Source organism: Ascaphus truei, chromosome 2 (genome assembly GCF_040206685.1).
Source record: "Ascaphus truei isolate aAscTru1 chromosome 2, aAscTru1.hap1, whole genome shotgun sequence".
NCBI classification, from domain to species: Eukaryota; Metazoa; Chordata; class Amphibia; order Anura; family Ascaphidae; genus Ascaphus; species Ascaphus truei.
The window spans coordinates 298,102,807-298,126,615 of record NC_134484.1 but is presented as its reverse complement, the minus strand read 5'-3'; positions in this window follow the sequence as shown (position 1 = coordinate 298,126,615).

Here is a 23,809-nt window from a genome sequence, read left to right as displayed (position 1 = left end):
TTCGTGGTTGGAAGCGATCGATGAGAAAAACCATAAGTAGCGATCAGTTTTTAGCATTGCCCCTCCTGCCGGAGATACAAGCGGGTTTTGGGGTGTTGTCCCTGATTTTTACAGTATGTTTGATCATGGCAATTTCAAAAGAAGAAAAGTCGGGTTTAATCCATATATGATTCGTCAATCCCAATCCAGCAATAACAGCGCCGGCGCCAGCACCAGCACCGGCTTATAATAATGGTTCGGCCGTCAGTGAAAACCTGGTGAACCTCAATCCTTGTTACCTGTCCCCCCAGAAAACCTGCAAAATTTCCAGCCTGAGCCTGATTTCACAGAGAGGTACCAGCAAGCTTGCATGTACCAAAAAGATTTCCAGCTTCATCAGCTGTCAACTACATGTGTAGCAGGCCAGCTATCACCAGTCAACTATAATGCAGACTACGGGAGTGCCATTTTGGCAAAGTTTATAATGAAGGTAAATACAATGTACAGTACCGTATTAAATTTAAAGCTGCAGTTCAAGCTGACGTTTAAAAAAAATTATTTTTTTAAAAAACAATACATTACATTATGTGCATCAATACAATATGCACACAGACAAGTGATTAGCTACAGTAATGGAAAAGAGTGATAGTGCGCAGCTAATAACTAGTGACAACAAATATCAAGTGAACAGTGCACCGTGATTAAACAAACAATGTGGTGGACCTTAAGTGTGGATCTGGCACTAATCGTGGGTCTGCAGCCTTTCTTGGGGGTGGCTCGACACCCCAGGAACTAAACAAAAAACAAAAGAACAAGGCGCACAATGCACATAGTGTATTAAAGTATAAAATGTGACTTTATGGTTAAAAGTAAATAGTTCTGCGTACATCAAGTGAGAATAAACAAGCAGTTGGTATATAGGTTTACCACACCAGGAGATGACACTGTGCGACACCCTCGGATGGATCTCAGCATGCAATGGGTCTGGAGTCGTCTCATCTGTCCCTTACAGCGTCCTCCGTTTAGGGGTGGTAGGTGGATGAGTCCCTTGTGTGGAAAGCCCCACAGCACACAGCACACAGCTCACAGGGTGGTAAAGAAGCCGCAGGAATCAGCGTTCGTGGATCACTGCACCGTTTGCCGCCACTCCTCGTTATGCGCTCGGCGATGACATCACGAGTCGCTCCTCCGCTTCCGCAATGCCTCTCGTGGAACGCACAGCGTGCGTGTCAGTCCAGTACTGTTCAGCAGCGGGGAGGAATATAGCGCTAGGCAGGCGGCTTACAGATAGTGTCCAAAATCACACAGGAAGGGGGGAGAAGAGCATAGACACCTCTCTTCCAACGCGTTTCGTAACACTGGGTTACTTCTTCAGGGAATGTATGCATAATGAGGGGGCAGGTACATATATATATACTACACTTCACCCAATCACAAATGCGGTGTCTAATTGCCACATCATCAATTACAGGTGTAGCAAATTGCTCTTAATCTGTGATACTCTGTCTCACAGAACATATTAACAATCAATATTGATTGTTAATATGTTCTGTGAGACAGAGTATCACAGATTAAGAGCAATTTGCTACACCTGTAATTGATGATGTGGCAATTAGACACCGCATTTGTGATTGGGTGAAGTGTAGTATATATATATGTACCTGCCCCCTCATTATGCATACATCCCTGAAGAAGTAACCCATTGTTACGAAACGCGTTGGAAGAGAGGTGTCTATGCTCTTCTCCCCCCTTCCTGTGTGATTTTGGACACTATCTGTAAGCCGCCTGCCTAGCGCTATATTCCTCCCCGCTGCTGAACAGTACTGGACTGACACGCACGCTGTGCGTTCCACGAGAGGCATTGCGGAAGCGGAGGAGCGACTCGTGACGTCATCGCCGAGCGCATAACGAGGAGTGGCGGCAAACGGTGCAGTGATCCACGAACGCTGATTCCTGCGGCTTCTTTACCACCCTGTGAGCTGTGTGCTGTGGGGCTTTCCACACAAGGGACTCATCCACCTACCACCCCTAAACGGAGGACGCTGTAAGGGACAGATGAGACGACTCCAGACCCATTGCATGCTGAGATCCATCCGAGGGTGTCGCACAGTGTCATCTCCTGGTGTGTTAAACCTATATACCAACTGCTTGTTTATTCTCACTTGATGTACGCAGAACTATTTACTTTTAACCATAAAGTCACATTTTATACTTTAATACACTATGTGCGTTGTGCGCCTTGTTCTTTTGTTTTTTGTTTAGTTCCTGGGGTGTCGAGCCACCCCCAAGAAAGGCTGCAGACCCACGATTAGTGCCAGATCCACACTTAAGGTCCACAACATTGTTTGTTTAATCACGGTGCACTGTTCACTTGATATTTGTTGTCACTAGTTATTAGCTGCGCACTATCACTCTTTTCCATTGTTATCACTTGTCTCTAGGTGCTGCACTTATATACTAGCTATACTTCACGTTTTTATACTTATTTAAGTATTGTTCTGCTGAACATCTGATATAATGGTGTGGGGTCTTTTAAATCTTAGAGATAAGCGACAAGAACAGTTTGATCGCTTATTCTCAGAGAGACCTAAAGACCATTCAGAAGAGGAGGATGATAATTTGTCATTAGAAGGGCATTTTAAAATCCTAGAAAACCTTCTGTTGAAGGATAACAAGCTTTGGTTAGAAAAAACCACTTTACAGAAATATATTGACTGTAAAAGAATACCCAGGGGGTTACGTGTCCAAAAGCCACCTACGTTTGGGAAGGAGAATGAGCATTTCATGAAAGAGTGGAACCGTATATTAGATGAGTGTTCTATAGACTTGATGCGTTTAATTATTTTTGAACGCACCAAGTCTATCTCACTCATTGAAAAAGAAATACTCAAAGAGATTAAAACCTTAGAACCAATAGTGATTGACAAGGATTGTTCCAAAATTGAAGTGGAACTTCTTGCCAAATTAGAAAGCACAGGAGAAGAGATAGTTAAAAATAAACACGAGAGGGGCGTGGCCAGGGGTCTGAGCGTGCTAGTCGCAGCTTGCTCTGCTCCTAAGGAAACCGACACCTATACCCGATCAAACCCGAAGATCGGGAGGCAAAACACCCCAAAACACACTTGCCACGGTCTGGCACAAGTTACACCTTTGGGCTCTCCCCAGCGTAATTGGAACTGGCCCTGCGGCTGCCAAATCGATCGCAGGTTCCCCCTCTGCCTCCAAGCTGATCCCAAGATGGCCGCCGGGACCGGGAGGCTGCATTAGAAACAGCCGATTCCGGACTCACGGAAGGAGGTAAGGGGTGTCCCTGCGCTTCACCGAGCTAGGCGGAGGTGCGCCGTTGCAGTCGGGGGGTCGCCGCTTGCCCCCCCTCACATAACCCTCTCTAATAAACTTATCCCCACACGCCCGTGCCCTGCCAGAGTAGCAATATGGCGCCGGCTAAAGTGTGAGGCGCCGACAGCTGCCGATCGGAGGCGCGGCGGAACCGGAGTGGGTGCCTTCCCTTGTGGCTCCAGGGCCCTGTAAGCTCCGTGGGAGGAAGGGGGGGGGACGATCCACCCAGAGGGGGGAAGACTTACCACTCAGCGCGGCCCTGTTTGAGTGGTGGCCGGCGGCCATCTTGGTTCACCCATCTGGCACATCACTGCTGGGAGTAGCCGGCGGCCATCTTGGTCCACCCAACCAACACAGACACTGTTAAGAGATGGTTGGCGGCCACCTTGCTCCTCCCAAACAGCACAAACTGCATTTAAGTAAATAAAAGATAAAGTGACACTGAAAATAAAGAGCCGGAAGAAAGTGTTAATGAAAATTCACCCACTCTCCGTCCCCTACAAACCATTTTCACTGGGAGTCCCAACATCCTCCATTAACTTTCCATTTTAGCCCAGTACAGTCTCTAAAATCGGCCCAGATGAGAAGGGGGAGAGCAAAATCACATGGAACAAAGGCTCAATTAAAAGCAACCATGGAACCGCTTCCAATGTTTGTGTGATCAGGTCTCCATAGGAATGAGGGGGCTTATTCCAATTTAACTTTTCTCTTTTTTTTTTTTTTTTTTTTGTGCTACATCACCTAAATATATTCAGCTCTATTCAAAGTCAAAAAAACTTACCAAGGAAAAACAACAAACATGCCATCCACTAAACAAAAAAAACCAGTGGCAAGACGTGAGGCATCCCTTTTCTTCAAAAAACAAAATACCAAAGATCAAGAAGCGTCTACCGCAGGCGGAGACGCAGATTCAGATCTAGACTCTGGAGAAGATGGGGTTTGTACAAGAACTAAAAAGCTCTTTCCACTCTGAGATGCAGAGCTTCCGCCGCAGCATCAGAGAGGAGATTGCGTCCATAGGTGACCGCATTGTGGACTTGGAGGAGAAAGTGGATAACACCGCCCTTGCACAGGAGACCCAAATGCAAGATATCGAGGAATTAAAAACTCAAGTCAAAACTATCTTCGAAAAACTGGAAGATACGGAGAACCGGTCAAGACGCAATAACCTGCGGATCAGAGGTATCCCGGAAGAAGTGGACAATGCCCAATTGGATGCTTATCTCACTCGGCTTTTCATGTCCCTGTTACCCGAAACATCGGATGAAAAACTTCAGATGGACAGAGCCCATAGGCTTCCTAGGCCGAAAGGCCTAGACCCAGCAAAGCCACGAGATGTGATCACTCGCCTACACTATTTCCGTATTAAAGAAGAAATACTGAGAGCCACTAGAACCACCCCAAAGATAGAGCAGGATAATGTTCCACTCCTCATCTTCCCGGACTTGGCTCAAACCACGCTGAATAAACGGAGAATGTTCACACAGATCACCAACTCACTGCGGAACAATAAAATCCGCTATCGCTGGGGTTTCCCGTGCAAAATTTTGTTCACTCATCAAGAGACGATGTACATCCTACTCTCACCTGAAGAAGGTGAGGAAAAACTACGATCATTGGGCTTACTCGAACCAGAGGATCCGGAGGCCTCTCAAAAGCCTCGTCATTCACCTAAGGCACAACGCCAGGCATGGGTGAAAACACCAACCTCTGGGCGAGCAAAGACCCAACCCACTTGAAGAACTAGAGCTGGATACTTATTTAACACCCATTTAAGATGGCAGACAAGCCACAACGTGGTCTGGACTTAAGGTACTCACCGAGACGTGGCCCACTCCAGTAACCCACCTAAAAACTAACCAACATTTGAGGTACCTGGAACACATCGACCAACTCGGTCAAGCCACAATGACCACGACAAGTCCCAAAATCTAGGTTATTTCCTTGTTCATTGTGAAACTATTCTCCCAAGTTACCCACAAGTTCGAATCATTCAAAGTTGGACAATCAGTTTGAACTAACCCGAACACTTAAAAGGACTGACATACAATGTTTGTTTGGAACTGTTTTCTAGACAAAATTGTATTTGTAATATAAGTTTATATGTTGTCTATAATAGAATTGGTCTCCAAAAGTTGAGCTACCAATTCTCTATTACAGGTTAAAATATTAAAGGTTACGTTTTAGGTAATTTTTCCATGTTATTTATCCCTCTCCCCCTGTAAAATACGAATGCAGAGTCTGCCAAACTATAGTTGCCAGTCAACCCTACTCAATGCCTTTAAAATTGAGAAAAGACATGTTGCTGTAAACAGTTATAACGTTTAATGCCCCCCATTCTTGCTTTTATTTCCCTGATGTGTAAGATCACACACACAACCCACCCCGTACTCTATGGGGTGATTTTGTTTTCCCTTTTCGAAAGTTTAGCTCCTAAACAACGGAGCACTGCGACGTCAAGCCGCTGGGCCACTGCCCGCCCCCCTCACGTTCATTTAACCTGTGAGTGCGAGAGACTTGCACCACGGGTCCTACCATGGCTGGTCCCCCCAAACAATGTTTGGAAGCTGGGGTCCTCGGTTTACCCCTCCCCTCCCTCTCTATCCCTCCCCTCCTCCAAGTTTTGCAAGCATTTGCCACTACCATGTAATAATATGTATATCTCTCGTTGTATATGTTCCCATACCAGATTGTTTCCAAAGACGGATGTACCGACTCTTCAGCTGTATGTAAGTTATCACTCTGTTCATTTGTATTATAGAACCTTGAACCACCACCATGCCGATTAATATAATATCCCAAAACACCAAGGGCTTAAACACCCCCCGAAAGAGACGTATTGCTCTCTCGGAAGCCAAAAGACTGGCAGGAGATATAATCTTGCTACAAGAAACTCATTTGAAAAAGGAGGATCAGTCGCTGCTGTTCAGCAATGACTACCCCCTAATCTACCACTCATCAGCTCCCACGAAAAAAAATGGCGTAGCAACACTTTTCCATAAAAATTTAAACTTCAAAGTAGACAAAATTAAAAATGATCACGCTGGGAGAATTCTAATTATTACAGGGTCACTGGACTCCACTGATATAACAATAGTCAACACCTATGCCCCCAATGAAAATCAAGAATCCTTTTTCCAGGAACTAACAAATTTAATTCTCTCTGTCCAGAAAGGTCTTTTAATTTTAGCAGGAGATCTAAACGCAATTATGGACCCAAATCTAGATAAATCTCCCAGTCCCCCCCCGCCACAAAAAATAGCCCCCCCCACTCGGGGACTTGTATCTATGACCAAGGATCTATTGTTGGTAGACTCCTGGAGATTAGTCAATAGCAATGTAAAGGATTTCTCCTTTTTCTCTCACCCCCATAATAGCTATTCTCGAATTGACTATATCCTAATAGACCAACAAATTAGCAATAATATTTCCTCAGCAGTAATTGCCCCCTCTGCTTGGTCAGACCACTCTACGCTTATAACCAAATTGGCTGGCCTCACGTCCAAAAATAAAACAAGGTCGTGGTCCCTGAATGAATCCCTACTACTGAACCCACAAAATCTCCAACTAATAGAAAAAGAACTGGCCCAATACTTTGAATTAAACAATACCCCAGAGGTTTCCTCTTTTACCCTTTGGGAGGCCCACAAATCAGTGATAAGAGGCAAACTGATTGCCCTGGCTTCTCAGAAAAAAAAGAAAAAACAAAACAAATTGAAACACTAACACAAAAATTATCAGAACTAGAATCTACCCACAAGTCAAATCCATCTCGGAAAAATTACAGGCAGATAATCTCAGTGAGGGGCGAACTAAACCTTTTGTTAGTGTCAAACGCAGAAAGAGCTATAAGATGGAGCCAACAGAAGTACTATGAAAAAAGTAATAAAGCAGATAGAATGTTGGCCCGCAAATTAAAGCAAAAACAAGCTAAGGCTAAAATTCACAACATCTACACTAAAAATGGCTCAGTATCTCACAACCCCAAAATCATAAGCGATGCATTTAGGGACTACTACACATCCCTTTACAATCTACCAGGCCCAGTGGGAGACTCGGCTAAAGAGAAAAGAGCAATACAAATTCGAAATTATCTAGCAAAATGCCGACTCCCTACTCTAGACCCAAACGACATCACAAACCTTGAAAAAACTATAGAGCCCCTGGAAATTATGGAAGCAATAAAATCCCTGAAAATTGGGAAGGCCCCTGGTCCGGATGGATTCTCTAATCTTTATTACAAGAAATATTCCACAACTCTCCTCCCATTTCTTACCAAAGTCTTCAATGAGATGACACTAGGCGCTCCCCCTCCTAGAGACATGCTTCAAGCTACCATAGTGGTAATCCCCAAAGAGGGGAAAGATCCCCTGCTGTGCTCTAGCTACAGACCTATTTCGCTATTAAATACAGATTTAAAACTATACGCAAAGATTCTGGCCAATAGATTAAATAGTATCCTCCCTAAATTGATTCATCCGGACCAGGTGGGGTTTGTCCTGGGCAGACAAGCCCTTGATAACACAAGGAGGACAGTGAATCTAATACACGTAGCAAATCTCACGAAGTGCCCATCTCTATTACTTTCTTTAGACGCTGAAAAAGCGTTCGATCAATTAGATTGGCAGTTTATGTCAGCTACGCTTTCGCAGATGGGATTCACAGCCAAAATTTTAAATAGTATAAACACACTATACTCCACACCAACGGCCACTGTAAGGACGAACAGCTCTCTGTCTGACCCCTTTCCAATATTAAATGGAACCAGGCAGGGTTGTCCGCTCTCACCTTTATTGTTTGCCTTAGCCATAGAACCATTAGCATGCCAGATAAGGATGAACCCCAATATTGCGGGTATTTCTGTTGGCCAGGAAGAATTCAAAATAGCTCTTTTTGCGGACGATATTCTATTGACACTTTCAAAACCCCTCACATCCCTCCCTAACCTTTTCCATGTATTATCAGAATTCGGCTCACTTTCAGGTTATAAAATTAATCATTCCAAATCCATGGCCCTTAGTTTAAACCTCCCTAAAGAATTAGTAAAATTACTCCAACTAAATTTTGACTTTAAATGGAATGCGAACCATATTAAATATCTAGGGGTGCAACTAACAAAACATTATTCGACCCTATACAGTACAACGCAAATTTTAAACCCTTTTTTGAGCAGATAGTCAAGGACTTAGCCAATTGGAACCCATATATAATATCCTGGTTTGGGAGAATAACCACTATTAAAATGAACATTTTACCTCGACTCCTCTACCTCTTCCAAACCCTCCCGGTTAAAATCTGTCAGAAAGATCTAAACAATATTCAGAAGAAAATTTTGAAATTTGTCTGGCAAAACAGGCGACCTAGAGTCCGCAAAGATATTCTTTATAAGTCCAAATTAGAAGGAGGCTTAGCTCTTCCGAACTTACAAAACTACTATAGAGCAGCTCAATTAGGGCAGCTTGTTAGCTGGCATTCAAACACAACCGAAAGGAGGTGGGTCGAGATAGAGGATTTGATCTGTTCCCCATGCAAAATAAAAAATCTTCTCTGGCTCAACAAAATGTCTAGACCACCCGAGAGTCTCAAGAACCCGGTGATATCCTTTGCCTGTAATCTTTGGGACTCCCTCAAATCCAAGTTTCAACTAACTGGTTCCCCTTCCCTCATGCAACCCCTATTCTCGGACCCCTCCCTTCCTTTTTACACAGAAAACCCACTCTCCCATACCTGGGTTCAAAAAGGACTCACGAGAGTCAAGGATATTCTCACTCAAGGGAAAGTCCCCCCATTCGCTTCTTTACAAACGAATTATGACATCCCCACGGCCGACTTTTTCAGATTTCTCCAGGTTAGGCATTATATCCAATCAGTCTACAAATCAGGTCAACCCCAGGCTTTGACTTTATTTGAAGACTGGTGTCTACACCAGCCCCATATGAAGGGCATTACCTCCAGAGTATATCAAAGTTTATCCTCTATCAAGAGCAACCAAACCCCCGATAACTATATGGTATCCTGGGAAAAAGATCTTAATGTCTGTATAGATCTCGATATTTGGAAAGACATCTGGGAAGCTGCCTCCAAAAATTCATCGTGCGTTGTAATAAAAGAGAACATTTACAAGTTAATATACAGATGGTACATGACTCCTGCCAGACTGCACTCTTTTCTCCCAGGGGTCTCCCCACTATGCTGGCGTGGTTGTGGCGAAGTTGGGGATATTCTGCATATATTCTGGTCATGTCCCAAAATCCAACAAACTTGGACAGAAGTGTTCACCTTAATACACAAGATCCTAGATATCACTGTCCCACATGACCCAGTATATATATTGTTAGGCAAGCCAATAGCCAATATTCCCCGAAAAAAAGCTAGAGTACTAACCCAAATGTTAAATGCTACACGGTGTACAATTGCCAAAAATTGGAAACAACCTGCCCCCCCATCCTTAAACCAAATAAACAATAAAATTTGGCATATAGTTTATATGGAAAAACTCTCAGCCTATCTGAATGGCTCGACCTCACAATTCTCTGAGATTTGGGCTCCTTGGTTTCGCAACGCAGGTATATCCCCATACATAGATTAGAATACTTGGAACAGAGTGATATATGTGACAGTTAAATTGTTGTGTACAATGCTATATTTTTACAAATGCTATCCCTTCCCCCCCTCCCCTATCCCCCCTTTTATATGTTATATGTTTTGTTAATTTTTCTTTTGTATGAAAAAAAATGTTTAATAAAAATTTAAGTAAAAAAAAAAAAAAAAAAAAAAAACACGAGAAATTTCTAAGAGACAAAGCTGATTATGACAATGGGAGAGAAAGAGACTGGGCCAAAAAAGGTGAAAGAGGCAGAGTGGTAGACAAAATTTATATTCCTAATCACGGTGCCAGGAAAGACCAGCATACATCTGGTAATAGAGGCTCCGGTAGGAGAGGCCCTCCCAGACACCGTGGTTGGTCCAACTATAGGAAACAAGATCATCATCAAAATAGATCTAGAGACAGAAGAGATGATCAAAAATATGTTAACCATAACATCTATAACAGACAAAATAATACAGAAAAATATAGAGAGCATAAGCCTATACCCCTATCCCCCAGAGACAGATCAGAACCAACAAAACATGATAAAGAGATAACCAATAAACCTACTAATGATTCCCCCTCAGGCTCTCGTTTTTTAGAATTACTGAAAAGCAGATTCTCCCCGATGAAAGAGAAAAAGAAGGAGAAGAGACAGGAACATCTAAACAGTCCAACGAAAAAAACAAAAATAAAAAGATCATTACCAGACGAGGAACGAGAGCAGGATCCAAGGTCAAAGAGAAGGGACTCAAGTGTAGACCTGGGATCTCCCTAGATAAAGGCATCTTTAATTTATCTACAGTAATTCTGACACAAGATCAAAAAACCGTGCTGAATAGGGGTCTTAATTTCTCAAGGTCGAGTGGTCCTAACGGTTTCCAACTATACACAGACCTACACTACCGACACACTTTATTGAAGTGTGGTCGGTACCGCAAGCCGGGAAATCTCCCGGCTTGCTAGTGGCCGCCCCTCGGCGTGCCGCGCGTCATAGACGCGCGGTCACGCGTCATCGGGAGCGTGCGCCCGCTGCACGCGTGTCCAGGGGCTCCCCGAGGGAGCCCTGGTGTCCCGCGATCGCGGGACAGCGGCAGGGGGTTCCGGGGGACCCGGCGGACCCGGCAGCGGTAGGGAGAGCGCCCCGATCGGTGGGCGCTCTTCCGCTGCTTCGGCGTGCGCCCGTCACACTCGGGCGCGCGCCAGGCTACTGCTGCGGCACAGAACGGGCAAATGCTCGAATAAACTGTGCCGCAGCAGTACACAAATTTGTGAGAAATATGACCCTGAAACGGCATTTTATTAAAAACAAGAACGAAGCTCCACAGGTGACAAATGTAATTGACTGTACACCAACTCTAAATGATTTAGACAATGAAAGTCTGGTTTGTAAACACACCTCCTTTAAAACAAGGTCAAAATTTTATCCTGCACAATCTAAAGGGCACCACATTGACACTTTTTTCAATATGGTGCATAATGATTTTACTAGATTGGTAAAAGATTTCAATATAGGGGATCTCAGACATAATTTGAATGTCAAGGAGAATTTAGCTTTAAAATGTTTAAAAAACAATAAAGATCTGATAATCAGACAGGCTGATAAGGGGGGCAGAGTGGTCCTCCAAAATCATAATGATTACGAAAAGGAGGCCCACCGCCTCCTTTATGATACATCCTTTTATAAGATATTGGATAAAGATCCTACAAAGGATTACATCACCCTCTTAAAGGGGTTGTTGGATGAAGCCTACAGTGATACTGTTATAACGAAAGCTGAATTTGATTTTTTATTTAGAGACTCCCACAAAATTCCAATTTTTTATCATTTGCCCAAAGTTCATAAGAACCGAACTAACCCACCAGGTCGCCCCATTATTTCGGGAATAGATTCCTTTACTGCGAATCTCTCACAATACGTAGACTTCTTCTTGCAAACATATGTGAGCCAACTGCCATCCTATTTGAAAGATACATCCTCTGTTCTCCTGACTTTTCAGGATTTTGAATGGAAGAGTACTTACAAATGGATTACATGTGATGTGCAAGCATTATACACTCACATCCCACATGATAAAGGTCTACAAGCAATTCAGTATTATTTACAGTCAGACACTACATTGCACCATCTCAATACTGAATTCATTTTGAAATCAATTGAGTTCATACTGACCCATAATTATTTTTTGTTCTTATCTGAATTTTTCTTACAGGTTTGCGGAACTGCAATGGGAACAAGATTCGCATCCAGCTTCGCAAACCTGTATATGGCTCAGTGGGAGGATCAAAACATCTGGAACAACAACCCCTTCAGCAGACAAGTAATCATCTGGCGTCGCTATATTGACGACATACTGTGTGTATGGGAGGGGGATGATTCTTCCATTTGTACCTTCCTGACATATTTGAATTCCAACGATAGGTACTTGATCTTTACACTTGTGTCTAACCCACTCAGTATCAATTTTTTGGATTTACAACTGACTGCATTGGACAATGGGAATGTTTCCACCAAGGTCTTTTTTAAAGAAATTGATGCCAACAATCTATTAATGGCAAGCAGCAACCACAAAAAATCGTGGATTGCGAATATTCCCAAGGGCCAATTTATTCGCATCAAACGAAACTGTAGTGGAGATTATGATTTTGAGACACAGTCCAAAATACTTTTTGACAAGTTCCTAGAGAGGGGATATTCAAATGCAGATCTGACTAGAGACCTAAATACAGTTAGAAATATGGATAGGCAATTAATGTTAATACCAAAAGCTAAAAAAGAAGTAAGTAATTCCCAGAATAACCTAGTTGAAGTGCCTTTCATTACCACCTACAATTCAATGAATAAGAAAATTGAAAGAATTGTACAACGGCACTGGGCAATTTTATGCACTGATCCAATTTTTTAATGACCATATTACACAAGTTCCTAAGTTTATATACAGAAGGGCCAAAAATCTTAAAAATACATTAGCCCCTAGTGATGTGGGCCATACCCACACCAAGCCAATAACATGGCTTGGAGATAAACCCATAGGTAACTATCAGTGTGGGAAGTGTTCTATATGCAAATTTCTCCATCCAGAGAGAAAAACATTCAAGTCATTTACCAGCGGTGAGAGTTTCGTGATTGACACTTTTATTAACTGTAATTCCACACATGTGGTATATATGATAAACTGTGAATGCGGCTTGCAATATATTGGCCGCACAAAACGATGCCTGAAAACTAGAATCCAGGAACACATTAGGAACATTAAAATAGGTTATGACAAACATAGTCTTTCCCGTCACTACGCACTTTATCATAATAAAGATCCCTCGAGTTTGCAATTTAAGGGGATTAAAGTAGTCCCCAAAGAAAGAAGGGGAGGTGACAGGATTAAAAGTCTCTCACAACAAGAGACCTTTTGGATATATCAAATTAATTCATTGAGCCCTAAGGGGTTAAATGAAGACATTGATATTTGGTCATTATATTAGTTTTTGAAATATCTGAGTGTTTATAAAGACATCCATTCCTTTTTATATGTATTATTACTGCTTTGTATCTAATTATGGCTTTTCTTTTCCAGAAGCTCCACTATTCATGCGCCGAAAATGTTTTTGAAATAAATCTGTTTTAGATTAAATAAATGTTATGCTTTTTTATATATTGATTGTTAATATGTTCTGTGAGACAGAGTATCACAGATTAAGAGCAATTTGCTACACCTGTAATTGATGATGTGGCAATTAGACACCGCATTTGTGATTGGGTGAAGTGTAGTATATATATATGTACCTGCCCCCTCATTATGCATACATTCCCTGAAGAAGTAACCCAGTGTTACGAAACGCGTTGGAAGAGAGGTGTCTATGCTCTTCTCCCCCCTTCCTGTGTGATTTTGGACACTATCTGTAAGCCGCCTGCCTAGCGCTATATTCCTCCCCGCTGCTGAACAGTACTGGACTGACACGCACGCTGTGCGTTCCACGAGAGGCATTGCGGAAGCGGAGGAGCGACTCGTGACGTCATCGCCGAGCGCATAACGAGGAGTGGCGGCAAACGGTGCAGTGATCCACGAACGCTGATTCCTGCGGCTTCTTTACCACCCTGTGAGCTGTGTGCTGTGGGGCTTTCCACACAAGGGACTCATCCACCTACCACCCCTAAACGGAGGACGCTGTAAGGGACAGATGAGACGACTCCAGACCCATTGCATGCTGAGATCCATCCGAGGGTGTCGCACAGTGTCATCTCCTGGTGTGGTAAACCTATATACCAACTGCTTGTTTATTCTCACTTGATGTACGCAGAACTATTTACTTTTAACCATAAAGTCACATTTTATACTTTAATACACTATGTGCGTTGTGCGCCTTGGTCTTTTGTTTTTTGATTAGCTACAGTAAGCTGCAGATCGGTCCGTTCTCCTGTAATCAATCACTATGCTCTGGATTATTTAATTTAATTAAATTCTTGCACAATTATTGAAAATGTAGTCCTGCAAAATAATTGACTGAGCAGTTACTACAGTAGATACAATTGGTGGACAGCTAGGGAGAGGGTGGGGCTCAAGAGCCAGACCCTATCAGATGCATATGTACTGTAGGATATTGCTTGAACTGCTGCAACGACTTGACGCATGCGCAATACCAGAAATAATAGCATAATTTTTTTCCCCCCAGATATAAACTTTGACAAACGGAAAAAGGCAAAAGGAGATATGGATGGAAAGAAAGGCTGGACCTCTAATATCACTTTTTTTAAACTTGTTTGCGCATTGCAAATCTTTTTTAAAAATCATAGTAGGCAAAAATTTAGTGACAGTGCAATTTTTATTGAATAGAATAATTGTGAGCTTTATAGAAAACCTTTTACATTGTACTGTAATCATCACTACTGTTTGATGTTGCATTTTTCAGTATAATTACAATACACTTGCATGTTTAATTAAATTCTAAGAAACCCCAAAAATAAAAATGTAGATCTTTTATTCTTTATTTATTATTCTTTATTATTCAATACTTTCAACTTTAGCTAGGCTTATTCTTCTTTTCAAACTGTTTTTTATTTTAGGCGCATGCGTGTATGTCTCATTGGAACCTTGTTAAAACGCATACACGTGTCATCACATTTAGGCGCCTGTGTGCGTCTATGTCTCATTGGAACCTTGTTGAAACGCATACACGTGTCATCACATTTAGGCGCCTGTGTGCGTGTATGTCTCATTGGAACCTTGTTGAAACGCATATGCGTGTCATCACATTTAGGCGCATGCGTGTACAGTATGTGAATATTTCTTTGGGGTTGTTTCAATGATTCTCATGAATTTAAAGAAGAAACAATTTTATTTGTACAGGATAATCATGGACAAATGAATAATACAAAAATACAGTAGGTCGCCTCTTCTTGACTTTCTCTTCTTCGTAATGGCTGTAGTTCGTTTGTCATTGAGAGAGGGTGGGTTTGTGTAAATTACAGACGGTTGCTACATTATACACACAGTACAATACTTTTACACATCCCCCCCCCCTTCCTTGTCTGCAGCAGCTCTGAAAAGAAAAGAAAAAAGCATTAAAAACATTAAACAATGAAATCATTTAAAACACTCAACTTTGTTTTTTTGGAGTAAAAACATTTTTCTATAACTTTTGAACTACAGTATACAGTACAATCAAACAGAAAAGTCGTTTCCAAATGGGCTGGCCTTCCAGGGATGAGCCCCTATATGCCTCAAAAGGTCATTGATGGTGTCTCTCACAGTTCTCATAACATGATCGTTAACAAGAAAATAACGCTGCACTTCCTCTGCAATTGCTTTCTATAAATTTGCCGGCAGACCTTTCTTGCTTTTATTTCCTTCATAATTTACATTGTGGGTCCACCCGCTGTACATCTCAAAACTGACATGGTGTTTAAAGATGGACAGGGCATATTTCTGGACTAGACCAGCACTTCCGATCTTGTATTTCTCCCGGACTTGCTGGGGCAGTCCGCTCAAGATGATGTCTGGGAGCGTTACAATCCAAGGTGCGGGTGTGCTTCTGGCAGCAGGTGAGGGTAGGTGGTCTGGGAGGATGCTTTCCTCCTGTCGTGGCCTTACTGGGGTTGTCATCTCCTGTCGTGGCCTTACCAGGGTTGTAAGTGTTCATTTTATTGTTTCTATAAATTTATCTTTTATTGGATTACGCTATGGATGCTTTTTCCTTCTTTACCCTGATTGGTGAAATTCCATGAGTGACATCCTATATCATCACACTTGACTGAGGTTTTCACATTACACACCAGAGTCAAGCCCACTGCCACTAATCTCTGAAACGCCTGTATTTGATTGATACCATGTGAGTCTCCAATTGACCTAGTGTTGAACACACTTCACCATTTTAAACTGTATTTGCACTATGTTCCGTTTATCTTCTATTTCATATTGAACCTGCGCTCCCCTGTACTCTGAGAAATCGACTTTAAGAAGCAGGCCTGTACAGGGAACCTGCGTTCCCCTGTACGCTGAGAAATCGACGTTTGAAGTGGATTCGACAGACCATCCATTTGAAGAGTTTAGAGCTGCAATTCATATTTTCACTTCTTAATTAAATATTTAATTATGCACTGGATTTAATGGTTATATTCAGATATATTCACATTTAACGGCACTAATATATGTTCTATATCACTGCGCCGACCACTTGCACTTCGTTGCATTTCCTGCTTCTTAAAGGCTGCGGTTGCCATGGTGATATTATTGACGTCATCAAGTGGGAGTGAACCTGTCACTCGATACAACACTATCCGGCACACCACATTAATATACTGATGCTTGTATTGCCTGCTGACAGGGAAAAGCCTACTATCTAAAAATAAGGTAAGTATAACATTAAAATAAACATACCACAGCTAATGACTTGCATTTGTATTCTTTCTAGCTACTACTGTACTCAGCATAATGACATATTAATGTACTGTCCAATGTTCAAATGTAATGGCACAACGTCAGTGCTAAGTCTGTGATTCTACAGCATATACCCAAAGTACCACATTAATCTTTATGGAATCTATAATAGATCAATATCACCATATACTAAATTAATGTTCTGTTGTAAAACCAATGTCATATTCTCTAGCCTGCTGTACCCATGCTTGGCCACCGAGACTGCTACCACTCTCAATGTCTTGTTCTAGCCTGCAGTACCTATACTTGTCCACCGGGATTGCTGCTGCTAAACTAAGGAACATTCCAGACCCTGATACCTGACACCTCTGCACCTGTGCTCTACCTCTCAGCCTGCATATATAAACCTCCCTTTCCTGTTCCTCCCTTGCCTGTTTATACTGGTTCCTTAGCTCCTGCAAGGTTCCCGTGTTTGCTGCTGTGCTAGCTATTGCTATCATCCTGTTCCAGTCTCCTCGTTGCTGACCTCTGCTTGTTACCTGACTACGCTATCTGCCGCCTGCCTCTGACCCCTGCTTGTTATCGGACTACGCAATCTGGCGCCTGCCTCTGACCTCTGCTTGTGACCCCTTCTACGTTCCCTGCTGTTCCTGCCACTGGGATCCACTTCAGCCGAAGTCCAATCCTTGACAGAATAAATAGGACCTACCATGGATTCCACTGGAATAGACCCGGCCCAGGCTCAGACACTCCTTGACATATAACGTATCATGGTTGGTTACCAAGAACAACAAAGACACGTGTTCAATTGTCTTGGCCGCTTGGAAGAACAAGCCGCCACCACGGAAGCTGAGAATCGTGAACTACGTGCAGCCTAAATCACCATGTCTGGTCAAAACACTGTGTCTGTGCAAACCGCACCCCGTATATCCCTTCCGGAAAAAATTTGGGGGAAAAAACAATCTTTCCGGAATTTCCTTAATCAATGCAGACTTGTGTTCAAGCTTCAGCCCACCATTTATCATACCGATGAAGCCCAGGTTGGACTGATCATAACCCTGCTCAAGGATGAGGCCCTTGCTTGGGTCTCCCCTATGTTAGAACAAGATAGCCCACTACTAAGGGACCTGGAGGAGTTCATCGAAGCCATGAGTCTTATTTTTGATGACCCAAATCGTAGTGCAACCGCTGAAGCAACTCTGAACAATCTTCGTCAAGGAAGACGCTCGGCAGCTGAGTACGCTGCTGAATTCCGCAGATGGGTTAACGATACTGAGTGGAATGAGGCCGCGCAGAAATATCATTTTCGGCAGGGTCTCTCGGAGCAAGTTAAAGACAAACTAGCCTGGGTGGAGTCCCAAGAGAGATTTCAGGTCTTTGTCCATTTATGCATCCAAATTGATCGCAGGCTTACGGAAAGACGATTGGAGAGACAGGGGTTCATGCCAAGCAACCCCGGGTTTAGAGATGTCAGTACCCCAAGACGTTCCAGGGAGACTGAGGAGGAGCCGATGCAAGTAAATACACTGCAGGGACCCATCTCAACCGGGGAAAGGAATAGACGCCGAACAGAAAATCTCTGTTTATATTGCGGAAACGATGGGCACTATCTCGCTGATTGCCAAAACAAGTCCAGGCGGTCTTCTTTCCAGAGCCCTAGGAGAAATCAGCTGCACGCTATTTCAAAGACTGTTTTCTCTGCTTCTCAAGGGAAAGATAACCCTCCTTCGCTACATCCACACCTCCTGGTTCCTATTATAATCGAGGAAGGAACACATCGTTTTTCAACCACAGTAATGGTCGACTCAGGGGCGGCAGGGAATTTTATGGACATAGAATTCGCCAAGATCAATTCGGTATCATTTGTAGCCAAGGAATCGCCATAAAGGATGGAAGTTGTTGACGGTTCTCCCTTGAGCTCTGGACCTGTTACCCATGAAACAAGCAACTTAACACTAATCATTGAGCCCAATCACCAGGAGAAGATTTCATTTGGTCTCGTTCCATCACCTTTGTTTCCAGTGATTCTGGGAATTCCATGGCTCATGATCCATAACCCACAATTGACTGGAAGACAAAGACCCTCACGTTTCCCTCGGAGCACTGTCAGCTAGCCTGTCTACCTAAAACTCCTATACCAGAGTGTGTAGGAATACATAAGATCTCCTCGTCTCAAGAAAATCTTCTGCCGGCTCCATACTCTGAGTTTTTAGATGTGTGTGACAAGAAGAATGCGGATACGCTTCCCCCACATCACTCTTATGACTGTCCCATTGAATTATTACCGGGTGCTGCCATTCCGTTTGGAAGAATCTATTCCCTCTCAGAACCGGAATTGAAGGTCCTCAATGACTACCTACAGGAGAACCTATCAAAGGGTTTTATCCGACCCTCTACTTCTCCAGCAGGCGCTGCGCTCTTCTTCGTGGGAAAGAAAGACGGTTCTCTACGTCCCTGCATTGACTATCGGAAACTAAATTAGATTACTATAAAAAACAGGTACCCGCTACCTCTGATTCCCGAACTATTGGAAAGAATTCGGTCAGCCAAGATCTTTACCAAATTAGATCTCAGAGGAGCATATCATTTGGTCCGCATTCGACCCGGTGACGAATGGAAAACAAAGCCAGGGTGTGCAGCGCACAGCAGTAGAGAGGAGCAGGTCTTAGCAATAAAAGTCCTTTATTAACAAATCATCATGTGGGACAACAGCAAACCTTCAACGCGTTTCGTTCAAAGGAACTTTATCAAGAAGTGCTGTATGTATTAAAAGCAACCATTTAAGTACAGCTGGAAGGAAGGAATATTGAAAACAGTGAGTACTATACCGGGGGCTACCTAATGAGGAAAGAGGGGGCTGTCTATGGGCAACCCACTCCAACCTTCAGGGTACCTTACGCCCATTTAAAGGCACAGTACTAAAATTACAACTGTTATTACCCAGATAACTCTCCCTTCCTTCAATACAGTCCCAGCACTTTTGAGCACCATCACAAACATACAATTGACGAATGGAAAACAGCCTTCTGAACCCGTTATGGGCACTATGAATATCTGGTGATGCCCTTTGGACTCTGTAATGCCCCTGCTACCTTCCAAATTTTAATCAATGATGTCCTCCGATAGTTTTTGGACCAATTCGTAGTGGCATACCTGGATGACATCATAGTCTTCTCAGATAACATCATGGATCACCAGAGACATGTCCGAATTGTCCCTGAGCGTCTCCGTAAGTACAAATTATACATCAAGTTAGAAAAATGCGAATTCGAAAAAACCAGCATGCAATTTCTCGGTTACATCATCTCTCCCGAGGGTTTGAGTATGGACCCAGGCAAGATTCAAGCCGTGGTGGAATGGCCAATCCCTCGGAATGAAAAGGACATTCAGAGATTTGTGGGTTTTGCCAATTTCTATAGACGTTTTATTAAAAATTTCTCTGGCATTATTGCCCCAATCACCCAACTCACACGGAAGGAATTCCCCTTCAAATGGTCTCCTAAAGCGGATGCGGCATTCGAACAATTGAAGTCACTCTTCACATCTGCCCCTATCCTCATCCATCCAAATCCAGAATTACCATTCATCTTGGAAGTGGATGCATCCGACTCCTCTGTTTGTGCCATTCTGTCACAAAGAATTGGACCCAAGATGCTCCTTCATCCATGTGCCTTTTATTCATACCAAATGTCAACAGCTGAACGAAATTATGACATCGGAAACAAAGAACTCTTGGCTATAAAAGCTGCATTCTCTGAGTGGAGACATCTACTTGAGGGGGCCAATCACCCAATTACGGTCTTTACGGATCACAGAAACTTAGAATTGATTCGATCCACAAAGAGACTGTCTGCGCGACAAGCCAGATGGGCTCTCTTCTTTGCAAGATTTCAGTTCCACATCTCATACCGCCCTGGCTCCAAGAATGGGAAAGCCGATGCCTTGTCATGGTCATCGCCTAATCCTAGTTCAGACAAAGAGCAAGAAGAAACTATTCTTCCAAAAAGAATTTTTTTGGGCGTCACATTCTCCGCCGATCTCCTCACATGAATGTAGGGAGCCTACTCAAATGACTCTTTTCTTAAAAACCCTCCTCCGGAAGCAGAACTATTTCTATGTGATGGTCTCTGGAACTGTAAGGATCGTCTGTTCGTCCCTAAGGAGGTAAGATTAGAGGTGCTCCAATTAATGCACGACTCCCGACCCGCTGGTCACCCAGGTGTCCTCAAGACACAGGAACTGTTGTCTCGCTCTTTTTGGTGGCCTAAATTAGCACAAGATGTTGTCCTCTCCTGTGAGACTTGTGCTAGGACCAAGACCCCTCGAGCATCACCTGTGGGTTTGCTGCAGCCTCTTCCGGTTCCAACTCGTCCTTGGGGGTCCATATCAATGGATTTTATTGTTGACGTGCCCCGATCAAATGGACCATCCTGGTAGTAGTGGATCGACTTACAAAGATGGCTCACTTCATTGCAGCACAGAATCTTCCTTCTTCAGACCAGACAGCAATTCACTTCAAAATTTTGGAGGACCTTCTGTTCCTCTCTAGGAATTCGTTTATATTTATCGTCTGGCAATCATCCACAATCCAATGGCCAGACAGAAAGGACCAATCAGACTTTGGAACAATACTTACAATGTTTTGTTTGTCATCTCCAGGATGACTGGATTGATTTCCTACCATTAGCTGAGTTTTCATACAACAACTCACATCATTCATCGACTCAGAAGAGTCCTTTTTCTCAAATTATGGATTTCATCCAACCTTTATTCCTCATTTTCCATCTTCGGGCCCCATTCCGGCAGTTACAGAGAAACTGGAGACTCTGCGAGACATCCAGGAGACCCTCAAAAAGACACTTTGTGAGACTCAAGTAAAGTACAAAAGAGCAGCAGACCAACATCGCAGACACTCCCCAGAATTTCAAGTCGGGGATAAAGTCTGGCTTTCTACAAGAAATCTACGGTTAAAGGTTCCAACCATTAAATTGGGCCCAAAATACATCGGCCATTTCGCATCTCAGCACTAATAAATCCAGTGTCCTTCAGATTAGAGCTTCCTGAGACCATCAAAATACACCCTGTGTTTCATTCTTCTCTGCTGAAACCTTTCCGTGAGAATCTGTTTCCTGGATGGAAACTTCCTCCCCCTGAACCCGTCCTCGTGGATAACAAAGAGGAATTCATTGTGGAGAGAATTTTGGATTCCAGGTTACACCGAGGGAAACTACAGTACCTGGTTCACTGGGGGGACTATGCCCCAGAGGAGAGGTTTTGGGAACCCAAAGATTTTGTACATGCTCCGTGACTAGTCAAAGCTTTCCACCGGAGATATCCAGACAAGCCTAGCAAGGATCATCCGGAGAATGCTCTTGGGAGGGGGGAGTAATGTCATATTCTCTAGCCTGCTGTACCCATGCTTGGCCACTGGGACTGCTACCACTCTCAATGTCTTGTTCTAGCCTGTAGTACTTATACTTGTCCACCGGGATTGCTGCTGCTAAACTAAGGAACATTCCAGACCCTGATACCTGACACCTCTGCACCTGTGCTCTACCTCTCATCCTGCCTATATAAACCTCCCTTTCCTGTTCCTCCCTTGCCTGTTTATACTGGTTCCTTAGCTCCTGCAAGGTTCCTGTGTTTGCTGCTGTGCTAGCTATTTCTATCATCCTGTTCCAGTCTCCTTGCTGCCAACTTCTGCTTGTTACCTGACTAGGCTATCTGCCGCCTGCCTCTGACCCCTGCTTGTTATCTGACTACACTATCTGCCGCCTGCCTCTGACCCCTGCTTGTTATCTGACTACGCAATCTGCCGCCTGCCTCTGACCTCTGCTTGTGACCACTACTACGCTCCCTGCTGTTCCTGCCACTGAGATCCACTTCAGCCGAAGTCCAATCCTTGACAACCAATGACAATGTAAATGTTGCTATAGGAACGCAGAATAATTAAAATCCTCATTCAAACCATTTGGGGATTGTTTTCCCAGGTTGAAGATCTACCTTGCCTCCTTTCTTAGCAAGGCATTGTCATAATCACCTCCGCGAAGTCCTAAAGTGACATCTTCAATACCTTGAAATTAAACATATGATATGTCTCCTTGATGCGACAGATTGATATGTCGTGCTAGAGGTGTATCCATATTGTTCCTAATGGTACTTGTATGCTCTAAAATGCGGCGACGCAGTTGGCGTGATGTTTTGCCAACACACATCATGCCGCATTTACATGTAGCTAGGTAGACAACTCCACACGTTTTACAATTTATAAAATCTCTAATGGTATATGTTTTGGAACCACTTACATTTTGAAAAGATTTTTGGGGATTAATAAGGCTGCAAGCTTTACAGGCCCAATATTTAAAGGTGCCTGTGGTGTGTTAGTCAGCCATGTTGCCCTTGTTGGTGTTTTGCAATGGCTGTGAACTAAAGAGTCTGACAGATTTTTTGATCTTCTGTAGGTAATGGAGGGGGTGTCAGAAAGCACTTTCCTATATATTTCATCTTCTAAGAGGATGTGCCACTGCTTCTGAATCACTTGTTTAATTTCCCTCCATTGTTTGCTGTACGTACCAATAATTCTGATTGGACTTAACTGGTTCTCATTAATTTCTATTTTACCATACAGCAAAGTATTTCTGTCTGACTGTTTGGCACGTTTATAATTATATTAATGCAGTTTTTGCTGTAACCCCATGATCATGGAATTTTTTACTCATCACCTCTGATTGCTTCTCAAAGTCTTTTATAGTGGAACAATTTCTTTTTACCCTTAGGAATTGTCCCACTGGGATACCCTCAACTTGTGGTTTTGGGTGGTGGCTTGTGAACAGTAGTAAGTTATTAGTGGCTGTGGTTTTGGTATGAACCATAGATTGCAATAAGCCTTGTTCATCTTTGAAAATTTCCAAGTCAAGAAAAGTTATTCTGTCTTGGTTAATTTCACTCGTAAGCCGCAAGTTGTGATCATTTTGGTTCATAGTCATTACAAAGTTATTAAACTCTTCCACTGTTCCACTCCACAAACACA